Source organism: Vicugna pacos, chromosome 3 (genome assembly GCF_048564905.1).
Source record: "Vicugna pacos chromosome 3, VicPac4, whole genome shotgun sequence".
NCBI lineage: Eukaryota > Metazoa > Chordata > Mammalia > Artiodactyla > Camelidae > Vicugna > Vicugna pacos.
Genome location: NC_132989.1, coordinates 47,787,850 through 47,810,034, shown reverse-complemented (window position 1 = coordinate 47,810,034; position 22,185 = coordinate 47,787,850). Strand labels below are relative to the sequence as shown.

The 22,185-nt window shown below is 35.7% G+C and overlaps 1 long non-coding RNA gene across 4 annotated transcripts in view; it reads left to right on the top strand.

The window, feature by feature from the left end:
- LOC116278188 (uncharacterized) overlaps positions 1 to 22,185 on the top strand; it is a 372,724-nt gene that overhangs the window by 314,313 nt on the left and 36,226 nt on the right. For all 4 annotated transcript variants that reach the window (XR_012071260.1, XR_012071262.1, XR_012071259.1 and 1 more), the window contains one exon: positions 13,894 to 13,996. This is a non-coding gene — a long non-coding RNA (uncharacterized lncRNA). The remainder of the gene's footprint in view (positions 1 to 13,893; positions 13,997 to 22,185) is intronic.

Here is a 22,185-nt window from a genome sequence, read left to right as displayed (position 1 = left end):
AATTTTCCCATCCTCAGACATGGACCTCTGCCAAAGGACATTTGGTCATCATGACTTGAGGAAAAAACTGTGCAAATCACTGTAATAAGGCATGCTATCTATCAGCCCTTGGACCCTCATTGCAATTTTCTTATTCATCTGTAGTTGATTCCCTGCCATCTTTTCACAGTAGCAATTCCAAACTTTATTACCCATTTCTATCCCAACCTTTTTTTCTCTATGCAGTTAACTTTCCCTCCTACATCACATAGAGAGTGAAAGCAAACTGTCATTAGTGTCCTTCCTCTATATCCTGAAATGTTTTGAATCTTCGTTTTTAACCCTTTTTCTTACGAGTCTTTCAGATTGCAGAAAACCTATGCCTGCCAGTTAATTGGCGCTTAATGAGAGAAACCAAAGAATATAAAGAAAAGTAGAAACCATTCTGGCAGTACTGTAGCGAAGGCTCAAAAGAAAGAAAGACGCTATTAAGGATGAAACAGGGGCTCTAGTGCTCTCCTCCTTGCCTGAAAGCTGGGTCCTGAGTAAGCAGGGCCTCGCTTTCTCCCATTAAAGATAATGAGGATTGTACCTGGGTGTGAAGCTGTGACAGTGCACTTATTTAAAGCTAGAAGATGAGACATGTGGCATAACCGAGCTCTATTAGACACCATGAAAAATGAAAAACAGAAAAGCATTTGGATGGTGTACATGGAATCCGACGGAGGGGATGGGCTTCTCCCTGCCAGCCTCCCACTTCTCCTGAGGTGTTCCACCATGTGACACAGTGGCCCTGGGTGTACTTCTTCCTGCTCAATATTGTTCCACGGTCAGGAAGTTTATTTTTTAACAGAATATTGATTTTATCATGAAAGAGAGTGGATTTGATTTATAGCCATTTTTGCTGTGATATATGTACTCGCCAAGCAACACACCTAGAGACCTTCGGGGCCTTTGTTTCCCCTGTAGGGAAAAGGAATTGAATGAGATGATTCCACATTCAGAATTATGATTACCACATGGCCACATGGGTCCTTTGTTACCCAATTTCTTTAATTCTAAAGACAAGAACACGGAAGAAATCCTGATAATTTGCCACTGTTCTAGCCAAAGATTACTTTTGCAAATAGAAGTTTTGCAGATGTAATTAAGTATAGAGAGCAGTTTAGCCCATTTAGGAGACCTGTTCTCCCATGTGATTTAACTTTTATTAAAAAATCTGTTTCTCTTAAACATTTGAGCCTACTATGGGAGAAAGACCTATGACGTTTTTATTTCTGTAGAAATACTGAGTATGGTCATTATAGCTCATGTTTACTTTTAATTAAAGTTGGTGCCACGTAGTTTGCCAGTGGATGCTTGAGGTTTAGCCTTCAGAGCTCCAGAGTCCTACAGTTCAGATGATTCAGCTGTTCTTTGTCTCTGCTGCTACTGCTCCTGCCTCTACCCAATAACATTAGTCTAACCTCCTTTGCTCTATTTCATGCCTCTTGCTTGCTTATTGCTCTACCACCTGCCAGATTTTCCTGACTTCTGTCTTCTAACCACGTGGATCCTGCTGGCTGGTGGCATACCGCCTTCTTTTAATATGTGTCTCAAATTCTGTGTTACTCTGCTGTTGCCAGCTGCTGCCTCTATCTTTATATCTCCCACTCAGACCCTCCAAGGGAAATGGTGTGTTGGGTCAGTCAATCACACTATGTTTAGGGGGTACTTGCTTGTTAGAGCACTGGATGGTTTTAGAATCAACTGCTGACCCAGTCATCGGTTGCCAGAGTAGCGGGGTATTACAACGCAAAGCACAGCAACCAGAGCACAAGGAGATGCCAGGAATGGATAAGGGGTTGAGGCAGGTGCTGCATATGTGTATTTTCCTATGATTTCAGGGGACAAAGTGTGCTCTGTCTTCCAAGGTTCACAGTTTTTCCATGTTTGCATTTGAGGCGTTTGTCTCCTCAAACATTTGTTTTCTATTAAATTAGAAAGGCTCATTTTCCAAATATGTTCCTTATATTGTCCCTTCTAAGGACTCACATCACTTGTTCTGCTCTTTTCACCTTAGTTCTTTCAATGTTGATTTTGAGACACTTTCTTATTTCTTATTGGTTAAGATAAAATATAGGAGCTTTGTGAACTAATCAGATTAGGAATTACACTGGCAATTTGTTTTGATCATTTATTTGTTTGTGTTTGTTTTTAATTTCAGGACAATGACTAACCTATCATTTAAGTTTTCTGAACAGTCCACCCTGGTCCTCTGTTTCTCTGGGTTTAAACCACATGAAAAGACTGAAACTCATTGAAACGATAGAACTCTGTCGTAATCATCATTTTTATCCCCAGCATCTAGTAGTGTATCTGATACAGGGAATATTCACAGTAAATATCCCATAAATGAAAATAAGCCTAAGCAAAATGAATTAGGATAGAAATCTGTTGGCAGAACATTAACAAAGCCAAATACAAATAACTTGTTGCCTGCAGCTTGGGATTATCCAACTGAATAGGGTACATCCACTTAGTTGCATATTCCCTGTCTTGTCAGAGATAGAATTACAAGTTCACCAATGCAGGCATGTGTGTTTGCATATATATGGGGGCATCTGTCATCATTCTTTTCTCCAGTCATACTCTTTTCTCCATCACTACTTTCCATTCAGATTACATTGGAAGTATATTTGGTATAAAACAGAAGCATTCTTTTTTATCTAACTAAAATAAATTCTACCTGTGGGTAAGGTCATTATATTCTTTAGATACAGATGAGGAACATTTAATTATGTGTGTGTGCATATACATATATGTGCTTAAATCAAAGAAGGAAAAGATTGGAAATTCTTAAAAAATGGATGTAAGATTGGTCCAGGAAATCAGTTTATTCTCTTTTATACGTACACAATATACTAGATAATGTTAGAATAACATATTTTCCGCTCTGTATGAGCATTAGGTAGCAGGACACTGTATTGATAAAGAGATGGATGTAGGCAGCGGTGCCTGGAAAACTCAATCCTTTCACAGCCAGCTGACCTTATGAGAAGGAAAGAAATCAGTCCAGTTACATAAAACATTGGCAGAGCATGTAATAACTGAAGTGGCACTAACAGTGAAATACAGAAAATGCTCCAAGTCCTTTTAATATCAAAAGGAGGTCAAGCTTCCAGATGTTTCCACTGATTCATAAATAATTGACTCCTGTTATAGTTACACTGCATTGTAATGGAGTTAGACCATGTGGCTAATATTAGTTTGAGTAGTATAAAATAGTTCAACCATACCCAACACAAATTTCAAATCAGCTTGTGTATCATTTATTGATATTGTTTATAACATCCTTTTTAATATCAATTTATCTTTCTAGCCAATGTAGTATTTAGATAGTAAAGTCTCTTGAGTAATGAAATTATTAAATAAGTGCAAAACTACAGGTCATCTCTGATCCCAAAGATTGTCTCTGCACATTGCAGTTCATGTGGAAAATGTTTATTCTGTTAGCAATACTCATAAAATCCACTCCCAGTATCTGTGAGGCTCACATTTATTTACTGTGTGTCTCCCCTTTTTTACCTTAGTTGTTGCCTAAAGGTCTCTGGACACACACACAATAAAACCCTACTTTTTTCAATAAACTAACTGCTGTTGACTTGACTTTAATCTGTGTTCCACTAAACAGTCCTGCCCTAGCATTTATCTGTCACACCGCTGACCACATCCTTCTCCAGCCAACCCTTAATTAGCATTTTGATACTTTCTCAGTAAAGATTCAGTAAAGATTGATAGCAGGTGCCTGGATAGCTATTTTATATTGAGTGGTCAAGAAAACCTGCGTTAAGGTGGAGACATTTAAGCTGATAATCTGCCTGATTAGAAGTCATGCAAGAAACAAGTAGAGGGCCCTAAGGCAAGAGTCATTTCGCCATGGTCAGGGAACAGATAGAAATGCAGTGTGGCTGAAGAGTAGTGAGCGCGTGCCATGGTGGAGGGAAATTGGAACAGGGCATGTGCTAAGCAACCATGAAGAGCTTGGAAAACCAGGGCAAGGCATTTGAAAAGTACTTCGCATGTGATGGGAAAGCACTGTGAATTTTATGCAGAAGAATGAGATGAAATAATTTATATATTTTATAAAACACATTTTACTGCTGAATGGAGAATAGATTGTATAAGAATAGAAGTAGGGGCAACTAGGTAGCAGTCTGCTGTGAAAAGTCAGGCTGGAGATGAAGGTAGCTTTAACTCAAAAGATACGAAAAATAGAAGTAGATGGATTCAGGAGAGAGACAGAGATCGATCCTGATAGAATATCAGGAGATAGAATCAACCAGGCTTGCTGATGAAGAAGATATGAGAATAAGGAAAAGAGGAACCAAGGATACTGATATTCAATATTTGGCTTGAGCAACTCAGAGGATGATGATGCTTCAGCTGATGTTTCCATTTGAGTCCAAAGGCAGGAAAAAAAAACAATGTTCCACATCAAGGCAATTAGACAAGAGAAAATGCCCTCTTAGTCAAGGGTGTGTTGGGCTTTTTATTCCAGTCAGGCCTTCAACTAACTGGATGGAGCCCACTCACATTAGGAAGAGCAGTCTGCTTTACTCAGTTTACCAAGTTATATGTTAATTCCACCCAGAAATGCTGCTACAGACATACCCAGGATAATATTTGACTAAATGTGTCTGGGCACCCTGTGGCCCAGTCAAGCTGACACATTAAATTCGGCATCACAACTGATCTGTATCCATTTCTCGTGCGTTTCACTTAGTTACTATGGATTCAATGAAGGTGCTTCTTCTAAGGGCATGCATTCCACAGATGCACTGGGTACAATCCTGGTTCCCTACTCAAGGACAGCTATCCTATAAGTAGTAAAACTTTCACCAATTCTCCCCCACCCTCCTTTGGTTATTTTCACAGTAGCTATATGCATAGAGTAGGTGAGTATAGCCAGAACTTTAAGGACAGTGAGATCCATGGTCTAAGATGACACCAATACTAGGGTACCTAAAATTTCATCAAGTTCTTCTAATTAGGTGGTAGGTTTATGGAGATGAGTTCATAAATGTAATTTGGATCTATGTCTACTTATAGTGGTTCCACACAGGGGATATTCGTAATGGTGCCTATCTGTGATTATTTATATTTGTTCTACCCCAGGGCTATTTACCTGGTCACCTAAGTATAAAATCAGGGTAAATACATATTGTAGCTTGCAGAACTCTCACATTGCCTCTCTGATTAGTGGGGTAAGCATCATTATGGAGGAAAGGCCATGTGAGAGATTCTGACAGTGCCTACTGCACCACTTTGCCTTGGCAAAAATAGTAAATTGGAAGCAACAGAACATCTCAGGAGGAATAGTGTTGCAAAGATCAGCGCCACTATGAAACCATTATTGGATTCAGGGATATTTCCCACCATCCCTTTCAATTCACTTCTCTGGCTCTTGGAAAAAACAGATGAAATGTGGCAAATGACAGTAAACTAATGTAAACGTCACCAAACAGTACCCCCAGTCACAGCTGCCATGCTAAATGTGTTCTTACTGGAGCAGATCCACAGCCTCTGTCTCTTAGTGTGTGGCTATTGATCTGGCGGCAAATGCTTCTTCTTTAACACAAACAAGGGGGAAGCAAAAAGCAATTTGCATCCACATAGCCGTCATAGGAGTTCAGATTCTGTGTATCACCCCACAGCTATTTTATCTTTCCTGTTTTTTTTTTTTTAATAGAAATACAGTCACGGGGACAAGATCATCTTCACATTTTACAGAATGTCAGCTAGTCCACTGTATTTATGACATCAAACAAATTAGATTTGGCAAGAAATAAGCAGAAAATACTCTAGATACCCTAATAAAATAAATGTATCCGTGAGAGGAAAATAAACTCCCAAAAGGCCCAGGGATCTGCCACATGAAGATTTTGGGGTCCAGTGTCTGATGGCAGGCAGGAATATCCCCGCTAAAGCAAAAAACAATTGTTCTACTTTGTACCTTCTCCTACTCAGAGAGGAACACAGTGATTGGTGAGCTGCTTTAGATTTTGAAAGCAAAACATCCTGCTTTGTAGGGTATAGTCATGCCTTAGATTTGAAGGATAAAATCAGGTTATTGTGACTAGATCCCGGGCCCTTGTCAGACTGCTGAATCCCAAGTGATAGGTTAAAGCCTTAGTGTCAATAAATTCTCCACCATCAGCTTTATGTTCTCTATTCTCCTGGTAAACATTCTCATTTCCATCTGATACATTTTCCCCCAGTCCCTGGTATATATTGGGCAGATGCTAAACTTCCTTAAGAGAACAGTTTTGACACAGCAATGGCTGTGCTTCTCGGCCTGTCTGTGCTGAGAGGCCTGGTTACTGGCCTGAATACAATAAGAACTGGGGGAGGGGGTGCATATCCTGAGGGAAACAAGCATTATCTTGCAAGACACCTGCCTCAGGTAAGGCTGTTGTGTGGATTCTGTGGGAAAGGACTCTGCTTCTGCAAAGAAGCAAGAGGAAAGGAGTTGCTTCTGCCAGCCCAGAGGTTTCAGGGAATCTGAGTATTCAGGAATCTCAGTCTTGCCCAATCAAATGGCCTTGTGATAAGTCTTGGAGTTCCTTTCTTTTTCTGGGAAAGCCCTGATTTTTTGACGTGGAGACCAGTTTAGGATGTATATTTGGGCAGTCTGTGTTTGTTTACAGAATAAGAGAGTTTCTTAAAAGCTGCAGTAGAGCTTCTTGGGCTTCAGTAGGCATTTGGTTTTCTTTAGCTTATTATTTTCTCCTGTCACAGATTCCTACGCTGTTGACAAAAGCCACTGCGTAATTCTTATAATTATTTTTGCCCCATACCATTAAAGGGTAATTTTAAAATGCAGCACCTTACCTTCTATCTGAACTCGATTCTATTTAACTGCAAGTTAAATCCTTAGTAATTGCAAATTACTATACCATATCATCATCCTGATTGCCATCAGTGAAGAAATCCTAATAGCCAGTAGACCTATGAGTTTTGTCTTTGAGGGCCATTCCTGATACCAGTTTTAATCTGAGTTCTCAAAAAGCAGAGCCTGAAGGCTTGAACTTTAACTAGAGTTTAATCCCAGGGAGAGGGAGTAAGGGAAATGAGAAATGAGGCAGAAAGAGAAAGTACCAGTAAAAGGATGTATGTTTAGCTGGCCGCTGTATTGTATCAAGTGCGACATCTTAACTGATTTCACTGAGATCCTTTTCCGAACGGCCATATAAACAATTCCTTTTCAGTATGATCTATACTCAGAAAGAGGGAGAAAATGTATTAATCACCTCCTGTATCCCATAGGTCACTCCACAGACCTCCTGCTTCCCGTTGGTTCAACCCACAGGGTTTCAACTGACATATATCTAGCTTGTGCATCTGTGGACACTGACGGGCCCTGAGGTGTCTCATGCTTTAGTATGAATCAGGAAGTTACAGGCATAAGGCTTAAGGCATGCAGCACAGACATGTGGAAAAGCAGTCTTGGGGTGTGCCGTTGTGAAGTCGGTTGAAGCCCAGACAGAGCTGGATTGTCTCAGCAGCAACAAACACAAAAGACCAAAGAGGCTAGGAGAATCTAAAAGATTATGTATGAGAAATCCTTAGTACATAGACTAAAATATGGACTGAAGAACCTGTTGGGCACTAAGTATAAGACTTACCCATTACAGTTTGGACATTCCTATTTGTATAGATATAGCTTTTACATGTATATGCATACAGAGAGAGAGAGAGAGAAGAGAGTGCACTATCCTGCTGTTTTTATTTGGATTTTCAATTTTCATATTAGAATTACAATGTAAGTAAAAACAAGGATTTCTTTCCATATATGTGAACATCTTCACAGTAGTGCAAATTTTTCTCTTTTAAAATAGATATAAATCTGCCTGTCAGTAAGAAAACTAAGGAGAAAATAAAACTTGTGTTTTGCTGTCTATGTTCTCCACGTGCATGCACACACACACACACACACACACATATACAGAGGCAGGTAACTGCTATTTTCATTAGTAAATGAAAACGTGAGTATTTAAAAAAGAAATAAGATGTGAGCCATTCATATTTTCCTATAGACCTCATCCTGGTTATCTTGGGAGCATAGACTAGAGGAAAATAAAGCACTTTGTTTAAGGAATTTTTAATTGAAGAAATACTCCCCAAATATATAGATACAGAGGTATTCAGCTAGATATGTTCAAAGATGTGTATGTGAATGTGTGTGTTTGTGTATGTGCATACATGCATGTGCGTGAATGGAAAATCTGTTTCTTTGTCAGACCTTAGTTATTCTCCTACCTTCACATTTCAAACAACTCTGATAATTCAGATGCAGGCTTGGATTGATTCTGATAATCTATGGTAGTTTTCAATGATATTTGTAAATACAGATAATTATTGATTCTTGCCTAAATAAAAATTGATGGCATAAATACTGTTCATGAATGTGTAATAAATAATTGCCAAAGTACAATATGTGTTAAAAAGTATGATGTGTGTGTGTGTGTGTTGGGTTTGTATTGTATTGGAGAGTAAAATATTAAGTCTACATTATTTTTACAAATAAACAAATATATCACAAAATGAAGAGACGATGATGTGTATGTGGGAAGAACAGTTGAAAAAGTAGATTACCAATTACAAACCAGGTAAGGATCTGAAAGAATTTTTCAGCTCTTTTTTTTAGATCATAGATTTTTAAATGTTTAGATTGTCTTTTAGACATTTGAAATCAAAGGTGCTACACCCATGGGAACATATTGAGAATTAAAGAAAAGCTTTATTACAGATTCCCAATAAGGTAGAATTCTGCCCCAAGAGCTACAGAGTTGTTTTGATAAAGGTGAAGAAGTGAAAGTGAGCGAGTGTCAAAATGAACAGAATTATGTTGGAGTCCTAACTTCAATCTGGAGAATCAGTGAAGTTTACAGTATTACATATAATAAATACATTTAGGGTTCACATGGATTTTACAGTAAAATTTCAAATGATTGGCTTTAGAGATTCCTGTTTACTAGTTATGGGAAAACTTAAGGCAAATAAAATGGTATATTATTATTTTAATATATTGGTATTATATACCAATAATACCATTGGTATTATTCAATAGAGATAATTTAACCTGAATATGTAATTTCAATTGCAATATAAAATAAAATTTATTTATAACTCTGGGAAAAGTTAGTAAGCACTGAGATTCTAAGCTGATAAAAACAAGTCTTCTTTCTACGTGTTCCTGGATGCAGTCATCAGAAGGTCATACCAGTCGAGGCAGACAATGACCCATATAGAAGCTTCAGTCTTGTGACTGTGGAGGAAACTTGCCGCTTACTTTCTATGTGGTTACTATGGACATGAAACCAGTGTTCTATATTCTTGTTTTTTCCAGAGTTGGAAAATAATGAACAACTTTTTACTTTTAGAAAATTTTAATAACTTGTGTTTACAAGTGACCAGGATATGTTATTGTGCCATGCTATCAGATGTACCAGAATCTGAAAATGGTAGCTCATACACTGTGTTTAACAAAATCTGATGTATGTTTTAACAGACTAATGTTTGCATAAGGAAAAGGTTGTGTTATCAATGTTAAACGACTTTATATAGTATTTCTATACCAAAAAAAGTAGATTTTTTTCATAGAATCCTTACAAACTGTAATTAAATATTTATTCTTCTTTTAAAATTTTAAAGAACTTGTGTTCGGCTGATCATAAGCAGTGGACAAAGTAACCATCATATAATTAATTTATGCTATACTCTGAACTGATAAGCCTGTATCCTTTGTGTTCTGTTCCATTCAATATCTCATATTAGGTTTGCTGCCAGCTCACTCTCAATAGAAGCTCTTCAGACATCACTTTTCCCAACAACTACAGATTCTATTTTTATGAAGAGTTAAATATTTTAAATAGATTTACATAAAGTTATTTCTAATTAGTTAACACAAATGAAGACATTTATTATTTTTTTACATTTTCTTTACAATTAATTTTAATGAATTTTTTGAAAAGTATCAGAAGCTGAAAAGGTGACGTTTATAATATCTTTAGCCCATATAACTTTGTGAATTAATATATACCTACATAAGTGGGGACACTAAACTCATTATTTTTAAATAGTCACAATTCTGTACAATTTCATATTTCAGTATATTTACAGAAAACTAAAAACAGAATGAAGTTTAAATACTTCACGTGAAATGTCAGTGATTCAGGTACATCTTTGGCTGGAGATGATGCTGAGTCTTCTCTCTCCCAGGTGTCGGGTGTATTGCTTCCTGATTTAATTGGAGGTTCCTCCCATTGTTGGTGTGACTTGCCCATCAAATATGAATGTTATGGGAACCTATAATTTTCTCAACAGTTCTATGTTTTTAGATTAATGGAAGTTAACAAAATTCTCCTTTGAAGGGAACTATGAAAACCGCTTTAACAAGTTTAAGCAAAAGTTGAGAGTTTGTTACAACCCAAAAAATCAGAGCCAAATACTTAATTACTGATGCTCGCCAGCTATTAATCACAGATGCCAGCATTCAGAAAGAGCCCATCCCTGTCAGTCAGCTCACCAACCTTTAAGATTTTTCATGAGACCCAAATCTCCTTGTCTCTTGGCATTAACTCAGTAGATCCTAGTCTTTCAACTGAGTGTGTCATAAAGCACTGTTGCTATATTATTGCATGATATACTTAGATACCAGCAATAACTCATGTCATTAGAAAATGACATGAAAAGGCACATAGTTTAAAAAAGAAACATCATTTGAGATTTCCTTTCTTTGTTCTTTTCTTTCTCTTTTTCATTTGTGTAATATTCCAATAACCCAGAGCTACAGAGACACAGTTATATCTAAATAATTTCTCTCTCTGTTCCTGTGCATCCCCCTTCACACCAAGTCCCAGGAAATATGATTGAGCTAATTTTTATAAGGTGGTTTTTTAAATTCCTTTTTATTTTTTCTAGCTTTATTCCAAAATAATTAATATATACCAGTATAATTTTACGATGTATAGTATAATGGTTTGATTTACATATATTGTGAAATAATTATCACAATAGGTTCAGCTAACATACATCATCTGATATAGATATAATAAAAAGAAATTTTTTTCCTTGTGATGAGAACTTTTAAGATTTATTCTGTTAACAATTTTCCTATATATCATATAGCAGTGTATATTACAACCCTAGTAATTATTTATTGTATAACTGGAAGTTCGTACCTTTTGACCACATAAGGTGATTTTTTAGATATAAAAAGTAGAGGTGTTCAAATGAAAAAAAAACAAAAACAATGGGAAGACACATCAGAATATAAAGATATTTTGATCTTACTTTGATCATCTGACCTTCTCTCCACCAAATGTTTTGGATTCCCTGCAAGAATTCTAATTCAGTTGGCCTGTCACCACTCACTATTAAATACATTATCTGCAGACCATATTGCTGTAGACACTGGAATACTGCCCATTCCCTGTGGTTCCTCTGGAGAAAAAAAAAAATCCTATCTCCCACTCTGGGAAGTCCAGTCATTTATACAGGTCCTAATTCTTTTGTTTCAGCAACATCTTTAGGAAAAAAAAAATCCAGTGATTAGCAGAAGAACCAGAAGTAGTACAAAAAGCCCAACCACTGTTAAGTAATAGATGTTCAATCTCCTGTGCACTTTTTCCATTCCAAGTTGCTTCAGTATTTCTAATATTTGTTTCTCCCTGAGACCTAGCTGAAATTTTTGCCCCAGCCTTACTAAATATAGATACTCTTCTTCTACATGATATTTCACCTTGTGAATTAAATTTAGACCCTCCCTCCTTCCTATTGTTTCCTCAGTTTCTTAATACAATGTTGTTTAATTTGCATTCTTTCCTATTAGAGTTTAACACTTTTCCTCCCTACATAGATACATATTTTCATAACTGGAAGTTTGTAAAGCATTTATATTTATTCAATCAGAATTCAAGTAGAAAGCTTACTGAGATGGCAAGGGTCCATTACCTACCGTTGAAAGATGGAAAGAATGTGGAGGGCACGTCATTACGGAAGATTAGAAAGGCTTTACTATACACCAGGCACTAAATTAGGCATCTGCACAGACAATATCTCATTTAATCCTAATGCCACAAATATAGGAGTAGGCATCATTACACATATGTAGTAATTTCAAAGAGGCTAAGTACTTTGCCCAGGATCAGAGTAATAAATAGGTAGACTGAAGATTGGAGCCCAGTCTTCCAATTAAATACTATGCTCTTATACTCAGTAACTCAGCTTCTTAGTACTCAAAGTGGTTTCAAGCAGGTAAAGTTTATTTATTACATTCCAAAGACTTTCACTGAGTCCATAGCAAAAGCTTCTCCTATCAATAAGAACCTCAGAATGCCTTGGTTTAATGTCAGTAAGATTGAAAATAATAGTAACTATGGCACCACAGTTACTTCACTCCCACATTAGCATTATCAAAGTACCCTTCTGAGCAAATCTGGCTTCATAAAAATGACATTGTAGTTACACTTGCTTGGTTGTTGAACAGCAGTCACAGTGTAATTAGTGCCACTTAATGGAAAGCATTACTGAAGTGTGTATCGTTATTAATCAAACTCCAATATAAAGCTGGCCTCAGTAATAATGAGTGCAATTATGGGCTGATGAACTATTAAACTTGGAAACTGACCCTAACCAAATTTTCTTTCTTCAGAAAGTAATAAAACTCAAAGGGCTGAAAATCACTTTATTTCTCTGGGCTCTCTAGCCACAAAAACAACCTGGGAGATATTTTCTCATGCTCCATGTTTTATAATTTCATGCACACTGAAGCTTGTAAAGTGGTGTGAGGATTGGAAAATGTGACCCTGAAGAGAGGGTCAACTCTAATCTGAACCTGACAAGATTTGATCCAGTCCAGACTCGTTACCTACCAGACAATGTGGAATTTTATCCAGCTACTTTGCAGAATTTCACACACTTCAAAATTAAACATGAAAAAATGTTCATTGAGCCTGAATTAGCCAGCAGGCAAATTCAAGTGCAGGATAAAATATTTGTTCCTTTAAAAATATTTGACAAAATCCCCACAGACCTTTGTAAGATGAGAGTCCCAAGCTAGTCTTCTCTAAACCTAGCAATGGCTATTTGACAAACCTTTAATGGCATCTGCATTTCTTAGTATTAGAAAGTGTGTTTAGAGTTTATATAATACTTGACATGTTTAAAGCATGCTTTATTACCTTGCCTGATTTTAGCTCCACAAATCTTTCTACTTAAGCTCCTTTATAAATGAAATAGCCTTGCTTTTCCCCAGTAATCATTAGACTGTCTTCTCACTCTTAAGGCTTCCTAAACATTTTTTGCAGATGCATGGGATGGCTGTCTCAAATAATTTGATCACCGAAGAGGAAAGTTCCTGCTCAGAACCATGGACTTGCATTTCATATATAGTGTCAGGATTGGCAATTTTATCAAGTTAATAAATGCCAATAGAGAGATTTAGAGCCGATTTGCTAAATTTACTAAATCAGGCATCCCAGAGCTATGGCCAGTAATTGACAAATGTGAACTGGGTTTAAAACACATGAAAAACACAGAAGGGGAAGGGACAAAGAGCAAAGAGAATTAAAGCCTAAAAGTAATCGCACAATACATTGAAGATGGGAATGGAAAAAAATCTGAAATGGAAGCAGAAGTGTAGAGGAGGAGCTTCAAAGAGTTCCATTGTTGTTGCTCCCACTGACAGCTAAAGCGTTAAACCAGCCTCTTCAGCATGCATGCATACAGCCTTGCGTGATTTGGCACTAACCTCAAGTTCCAGTCCTTTCTCCCACATCAATGCAAATGCCTGTTATTGGATTGATAAACATGCCTCAAGTTACGCTTTCCTCGCCTCATTATCACACATTATTATAAATGTCTTTTCAGCAACATTCTTGAGTTTGGTGCATACCTGTGATTGTCAAGGTTCTGCAATGGGAGGGATTGGCTAAGGAAGAAAAGTTCAAAACCACCCGCGGAGAGAGTTCAGGTCAGTTTCCTTGATTCATACTTCTTTTAACAATTTTCACTGTGCCTAAGCATAATCAATAATTTCAGATGCATTCACCAATAACTGTCTCTCTCCAGCCAGTCCAAATGAGTACCATTTTCTTAGTGGATAAAAAATAGATGAAAAGCCTTTTAAAGACAAAAATATTAGCTAAATTACCACTATCACAATGTAGTTATTTTTCTGTCATGTTTCAAAACAGGATGTTTTCCGCCTTATGTATTGAGTTAGTTTGACTCTGAAAGTTATTTTTGGATAAAAACCTCCCTTACATTTAAGGCACATTCGTTTCATATACTCCATAATCACACATAAGTGATGCACTTAGGAGGATATACTTTGAAAACAAGAAGAGCTATTATAGTTTTATATCTGCCCTTTCAGCCATCAAAAGGCTCTGTAAACTATACATTCTTTATTATCAAATCTTAAACAACTGAAATAGTATCACCACTTTCCAACTGTGCACTTACCACCTTTATACCTTTTTAAAATAATTTTAATAAACTTTTAATTGAAGTGTTTTTTATTTCTACTAAAAGTTATAATAACTGCTTCATTCAAAAGAATCAGGTTCTATGTGAAGGCCATCAGAAATCCTGCCTTATCTGTAGACATCATTAAGTCTTTACTTATTCCAACAGTAGAATATCCTCAGAGTACTCAGTGGAAGATCCATATAGCTAGGGTTTTCTCTGTGTTTGAGGTTTCCAGTCAGTGGTGATTATTATATCTCACACAGCAACCTTACTTTTAGCTAGTTAACTTATTATCCTTCCATTATTTTCTGCTAGTTTTAAATAACTGTTCTGGCCTCCCAGGGTTGAGGCTTGTCAAGTGAACACAAGAGGAACAACTTTTACAGCATTCTCTTCAAAGTGCATTCCTAACTATAAAAATGGAAGAAAAGTGGTAGACATGTGTGAAAGAGAAAGTGACAGTACAACATTCGCCAAATTTTAAGCATCCCAAAAAACACTATACATACTGAGAGAAAATAAATAAATCATTGTACTTCATTGCATGAGGTAAATCCAAGACAGCTCATTTCCTTCCCACAAAGGGCCCTCTTTTAGTCTTTATTAAACCTGATAAGAAAGGAAGGTGTGAACTCAGCTTACTCCTTCTCTAACGCATTAAAAACTCAGCATGAATTATTCAGATTAATTATAAAGTATGCTAAAAGATTTGTGTGTACACTAAAAGAATTAATCATTTCACCTATTACTGAAACTAAAAACACGTATGTATGTGTATAGGCATGTATGTTGTGTGTGTGTGTTATACTTGCTTTTCTATCTGTAAATATTTATCACATTTAACTACTGCAAAAATAGAGCTATATTCTACTGTAGGGCTAAAGTGTGATTCTATATCAGGAGTTTGAGAAGTCCATCTTAGAAACCCTTTGAAATGTGGGCCTTGCAAAAAATAATGGATAGAGCCATTTTAATGGTCCCATTAAGGGTTCCAGTTTTATAAACATTCTTTCCTTTTCTTCAGGTAGAATAGCAGAAGTACTTGTAGATCAAATTAATCCCACCAGTCTATGACCCAAACTATTGTTAGAGTTTGGTGTAATTCCTAGTATCACTTTAGCTGAACTGTTAGAAGGACAAAGTATCTGAAAAAAAATCATGTAATTCAACTTCTTTATTAGTGTGAGGCCATTAGATAAGTGAGGAGACTGGGCAGACAGGTGGAGGAGAGGGAGGATGGTCCAGAAGATGGTGTTATACCCGTCTCCAGCATAAGGGATTTTACTTCTTCTAAATGAGTGTCAGCCAAAAAGAAAAAAGAAAAAAACTGGTTAAGACCCAACAGCCACAACTGCATAATAGCAGAAAGAACTTAACCAGACACAACCCAGTGTTCATTGTGTTATAATTAACATTGCGATTTAGGCTCCCCCTTTTGGTTTTTCTGTGTATACCATGGGTAAGGACATGCGAATTAAACATGACTAAACATTTCAGGGACAAAAGTCATCAATCAATCAAAAGACCACCTCTAAGCAAGGGTATAGGAGAAAGGGGAGACAAAGAAACCCTGACTGCCCCTGAGTCAGCCCGCCTCCCGCTCTTGGAGGCATACTCTTTTTTTCCTAAATAAATATTGTAAAATCTTTTTGCTACACAGTGCCTTCTGTCTCCATCTGTAAATCTCATCTTTTGGGTAAGACAAGAATTAGGGTTGTTTGTTTGTTTCCCTTTTGGGTAACATTTGTACAAAAGAAAATACTGAGAGAGAGAGAGTAATTAACAGGAAATGTCCTAAGTCTGCTCCTGGTTATTGCTAGAAACCATGTCTTCTGGAGGCTGCTTCTGAGTATTTTCTACCATTTTAGAAAAACAGTTGCAAATTACATACATATTCTTTGTTTTAGAAGTGTCCCTTGCGGGGTCCCTTTAAGCAGCAAATTATTATGTTTAAAACTTAATTTGATATATACACTTTCTACTCTCACAAGAACAACATGATCTGGGCAGTGTGGTCAAGGGTAATGGCTTGAAAAGTGAAAGAATCAAAATTTCACCCAGCTTTGCCAGTAAATAACTTACACTTGATCTTCAACATGTCTTGACCTCAGTTTCCTTGGATACAAAATTAGGGATCTTGGTTAGATTGCATTTATATCCATTCCAGTATGATTTGTCATTGTTTATCTAAATTTCTCAGTCACTATTTGTTTAAGATAACACTCTAACTAAAACTAAAAGTAGTGCAATCAAAATGTAAAAGTGTGTTAAACTTACATGGAGAATTTTTGACATAAAGTCTACAATCATTCTAATCATTTATTGAACATGAATTATTCTAATTCTTCTTTTTCAAAAATTTTGATGACATTTCTATGAAACATGGGGACCCTTCTCTCTAATAAAATGTCCATAGATATTCATACACAAAAAAAATTTACCTTAAATGTTCAGTCTTTACACCTTAGAAAGAATGTAAATTCTGAATTATTGCAAAATATCCTCTTAATATAATGCAACAATCCCAATTTCTATAAATGCCTTGCCTATCTTTAAACTATTTGGGATTGTTCACAGTTTAAACCTTAACTCATTAGGCTTACAGTAATACCACCTAAATTTTTCATTTCCATGAAGATTGTAAGAAATAATTCTTTTCAAATATCCTAGGAGGAAATGCTCTTTTAAATGACTTAACATTTTTTTGTTTGTTTGTTTTTTTGCATGTTTGTTTTGTTTTCTCAAGTTTATGTGGTTAGGGTTTTTTTTGACTTCTTATTTTTTGTTGTTATTAATGTAGGCATTTTATGTAAGATTTATATGTCAGATTTCTGTATCATTTAGTTTATATAAAATGATCTTGACTATTCTACTTGTCTTATGAAAAACAAGCCACAAGCCTTGCTTCATTTTTTTTAGCTTCAAAATAATTGCCTGAGATAGTTATAAAGAAATATTCCTGATAGCTAATGTTGCAGGTCATCTTTGATCAATGCAAGCCCTGTTGAGTTGTAAATACACCAGTGCTGTGAGAATCAGATTATTTGTTCTTTAGTTATGTTTCAAAATTTCATTGTTCCAATCAATTCAGGAAGTTGTTGCCATTTGATATAACCCTAATATCTTGTGCTATGCTTTAAAAAAAATTTTAACTATTACACCACCAGCTAAGAATATTTTGTCCACTTTCACTTTTACAGGTCTGAATTTTGAATAATTTATTTCAGTTTTCATATGTAAAAAAAAAAGGACTCACACTACAAAAAATTCTTCAGGCTAAACATGCACTCTACATTCACAGCTATTGTAATGCAGACATGCAGTAAAATTGCTACTTTGTAATGTACGTTTCCTAAATGTAAAGAGACAAACTTTTCTTATATTTTCTTCTGTTGTGTGAATGCCAGTCTGCTTTAGGGGAAACGTCTTGTTAAAAGTCTTCTCCGTTTTTAATCAGATTCTGGCTCTGTGCCTTAATTGTGCTGCATTATGGCATTTAGTCCTCAGACAAAAAGCCTTCCATCTCACTGATCGGAGTCACACAGGTAGATGTGATTCAGTTCCTTCTATCGTCAGCGCGGGTTTAAATGCAACACTTCTGCTATTATAGTTCTTTTAATCGAAATCTGCCAATCATGCTTATGTGTATCAACAAAAATGGTGAATTTTGGATTTTAAAGTAATTATTTTTAGTTTTTACCAAAAAGTATCATTTTATCATTGTTTATATTTCTTTACATTTATTTACAGAAATTTTAAAAGAAAAATATAAAATATATTATATATGATATAAAATGTGTATGAAAGCAGATATCATCTAGAAACTTTTATTATTTACTGTTTTCTATATAATTATGTCAACACAGGTAAAATGTCAAAGCAGTTCACTGGCATTTTTATCAACTGACAATCACTAATATTTGGTAACTATCTATTATGCTTCCTGTATAGTAATCAGTGTTGATAGTTAATGGTTAATTTAAAGATCAATCTTAATCTTACAGAATTACAGAAATTATATTAGTTATACAAATTGGAGATTCTAATCATTTCTATTTACTCCAAATTAGATTATCTTAGACTGGTTAAACTGGTAGAAAAAGGCTTTTCACATGAAGTGACAGACAATTTGGCAGGAGGGAGGAAACTTAGTAATCAACAGATAGAAGTTTATTATTAACTTTATAGCTAATACACTGTATTGATTTATTAGAGAAAATAATTCTGTAATAATGGAAGCAAACCTTGAGCTTAGAATAGACCAAAACTAAATAGTTTCAATCAAATATTTCTTGGCTACCTAGCAAAGTTTCTAATGAACCATTCACACCCCAGGAACAGCAGTGCCCTGACAAGCCCCACTCCTGTTATATTGTACCATCAATAAGTCCAACATAGCTAAGGCATTTTGAAGTAAGGAAAGAACACCATTGTGTTCTATTTCACTGTAAGGTTTTCACACCAAGAATTATCATTTTCATTTTGCCGGTTTTCTCAACATACTCCTGTGTTAAATCCTATTATAAAAAAAATCATATTAATAACAGCATGACCCTAGAAACCAATTTGCATCCTCAGAACAAAGTGAGGTAGTGTAAACATTATCAGCTGAAAAGGAAACATACTGTAAAATGAAGTTTCAGATTCTTGTTTCTGAGATTTTTCTATTTACAACATAAAAACCATCAGTAGAGAAGGTATCACCAACCTAAATTTTCAGTCCTTTTTGGAAGCTGCCAAAAATACAAAAATTTTGACATCCAAAGCTATATGTTTCATACCACATCACACTCAGAGATGTTTTGGGAGGCAGCCTCCTCATTCTGCCCTCTCCCTTTCTTCCATGTCTCATCCTACTTTAATTTTCCAGTTTGACATTTATTGAGTCATTGGTGACTTGTGTACCAAGATATTAGAGATGGCATTGATATGATTTTATGGGAATTGGCTAAAAGAGAAAAGGAGAAGTGAATTTTAAATTGGTCTGGGGACCCTCATATGTACATTTTTTTTTTTTAATTTCTGCTTCATTGATTACCACTGCTGCTCAAGTTAAATATTGTGGCTCCATTAAAAAAAAAAAAAAACTGCTAACTAACCCCTTACTTCTTCTACCAATTACTTTTTTGTGTATACTTGTAATTAAACCCATTCTGGGATTCATGTCAACCTTCAGCACAGCGATCAATACTAAATTGTAACAAAGGGAAAGAGAAGATCTCTGTTGTTAGTAGATTTTTGCCTGTACTTGTACAAATAAGATTAGAAGCAGCATGTAGAGTGAGCTGTGAGTACATGACATTTTCCCAATAGCTGTTTTTCATTATTTTGAAGTGTGCATGAAACTCCTGCCACTCTGGGTCTTCTTGGTCTCTCCCACATGTCACTGAGGATTCAGCTTTGGTTCATCTTCAGCTCTAACACAAAGCAAGGACTCCTGGCACCTGCCATCCCAACCACCCAAAAGATAACTGTATTTCAAAAAAATACAGTTTTCTGGGAACAAAATAACCTCTTTTCAATAGGAATATTTAAGATTAGCATGAATTTACAGACATAGTTATAATTTTTTCAAGGCACACTACCAACTTGCTTTAATCATGAACTCAGAAATCAAAAAATATAGACAGAGGTCCATAAAATTAAACTTTTATCATGGAGTGTACTGAAAATACCCCTTTCCTCTCTATGGTATTTTTGTTTTATGAGGACTTTTCATATCACCAAGTATATATATATATAGATGTTATCTGGGGGGGAAAAAGTATTCACAGAAGGTGTTCAAATGTCCTAAATTTTCAGAAGATAGCTGGAAGCATACTCAAGATGGATTTATTCCTCTTAACATTTCAAAAAAAAAAAAGGCAGCACGTACAATAAAATAGCTTCACTTTTCAAAAAACAGCTGTGTTAAAATACCAACTGTGGTTATACGTAATGCACAAGGTCAATACTCACTTTACAATTATTATCAGAATGCATAGCTTACAATTTAAAAACCTTTTGCTATCTGTATCACATTATCTTGGGTTAAGAGCATAATGTCACCTCCTTAAACTTTCCATCTCATCGCTTTTGTTGGTTGTCTAAGGCTAACTCTGAGAGGTAGGGATACTTATATCTTGAATTACGAGGATTTATGCTCTTTCCTCAGTGTCCGAGATTTATATTCATCAATGTTAAAGGATGTTGGATATATAAATCTCAATGGATCAAGAACATACACCCAAAATGGATTCCAATGTACTCTTTATATTTACTATTAATGTCCCCATTACCATGGCTGTGTGATTGAGTTTACATGCATACATATGAGAAAGGTAAAATATTAGATGTCACATTTCTTTCATTGCTCTTGAAACAATATTAAAGAAAAAATTAAATGTGAAATCTGTACCTAGGCAAATGTTTCCATGTTTTCCTTTTAACCTGTGCACTAGCTTTTAATTATGGACTCCACTGAATCACACTCATGACCAGAGCTGCAGTTCTACCTTCACGTACTCACCTGACAGACAGAATAATGGAGCCATAGATGCAACAATTCTGAGTTCGTTATTCGGTGAAACAATGTTGCTGAACCTGAAACTTGCCCAGTAGCTTTCCAACTGGGAGTCGTATGTTTTTCTTATTTGCAAAAATGGAAAACAATTGCTGAACAATTTCTTGGGCTCTATTTCTATAAGAGAGACTAAAAAAGATCTACATTTTATTTTGCTGCATTCTTTTTCATGCTGGCAAAATATGACTCCATTTTCAAGCCAAAACAGTAGTCACTTTTTCCCCTTTTATTCTTCGTAGATTTTCAGTATTATAATCATCATTTCAAGACATGATTGTCTCCCACAGAGCATAAAGTGGCTGTAGTAGACATCATCACATTGTTTTTTGAGCAACTTACGTATCTTTTTGGTTTCAGATATACAAGTAATTTGAGCTATCCGTTTTTTATTGGGAGGGCTGTTAGATAAAATATAGGACTTATAGTTAAGTTAATTACAGATGAACAAAGAACAGCTATAGGACTTACAGTTAAGTGAATTTCAAATTAACAAAGAACAGCTTTTTAGTATATTTCATTTAATATTTCGGCCATATGTGTACTAAAAAATATTCGTTTATTTGAAATTCAAATTTATTAGGTGTTCTGGATTTTTATTTGTTAAACCTGCCAACTTTATTCATTTACCTATAATTTTTGACATGAAGCAAGATTGTGAGGTGTTATGATATAGTTTAGTTTCATTTGGTTTGATTTTATAAATTTCTACTGCAGTGGTATTCAATGCAATTTTAATAATGTCATGCAAACTCAAAAAACTGAAAGGACAAACCTGTTTAAATTATCAGAATTTTTTGGTTATCTGAAACAAGGGCAATTTTTCAAATAATGTCACTTTTCTACTTGAAAAGGACAGTACCATGTGGGAGAATAGAGAGCTCAGGGGACCGATAATGAGATACAGGCCTTTCATTGGTTTGAATATAGCCCTAGGTGGTAGTGACTGAAAGTTTTTGCCATCTGGTACCTGATCAGTAGCTGATGTGAAGCTGTTGATTTCACTTAAAAATATCAAGGCAAATAACAAAGTGTTCAAGAAGAGTAATTTTACTGTCCACCATACCTCTGTAACCTTGACCAAATCATTTCACTTCTCCCTCAACTTCTCCATCTCTGCACAAAGTATA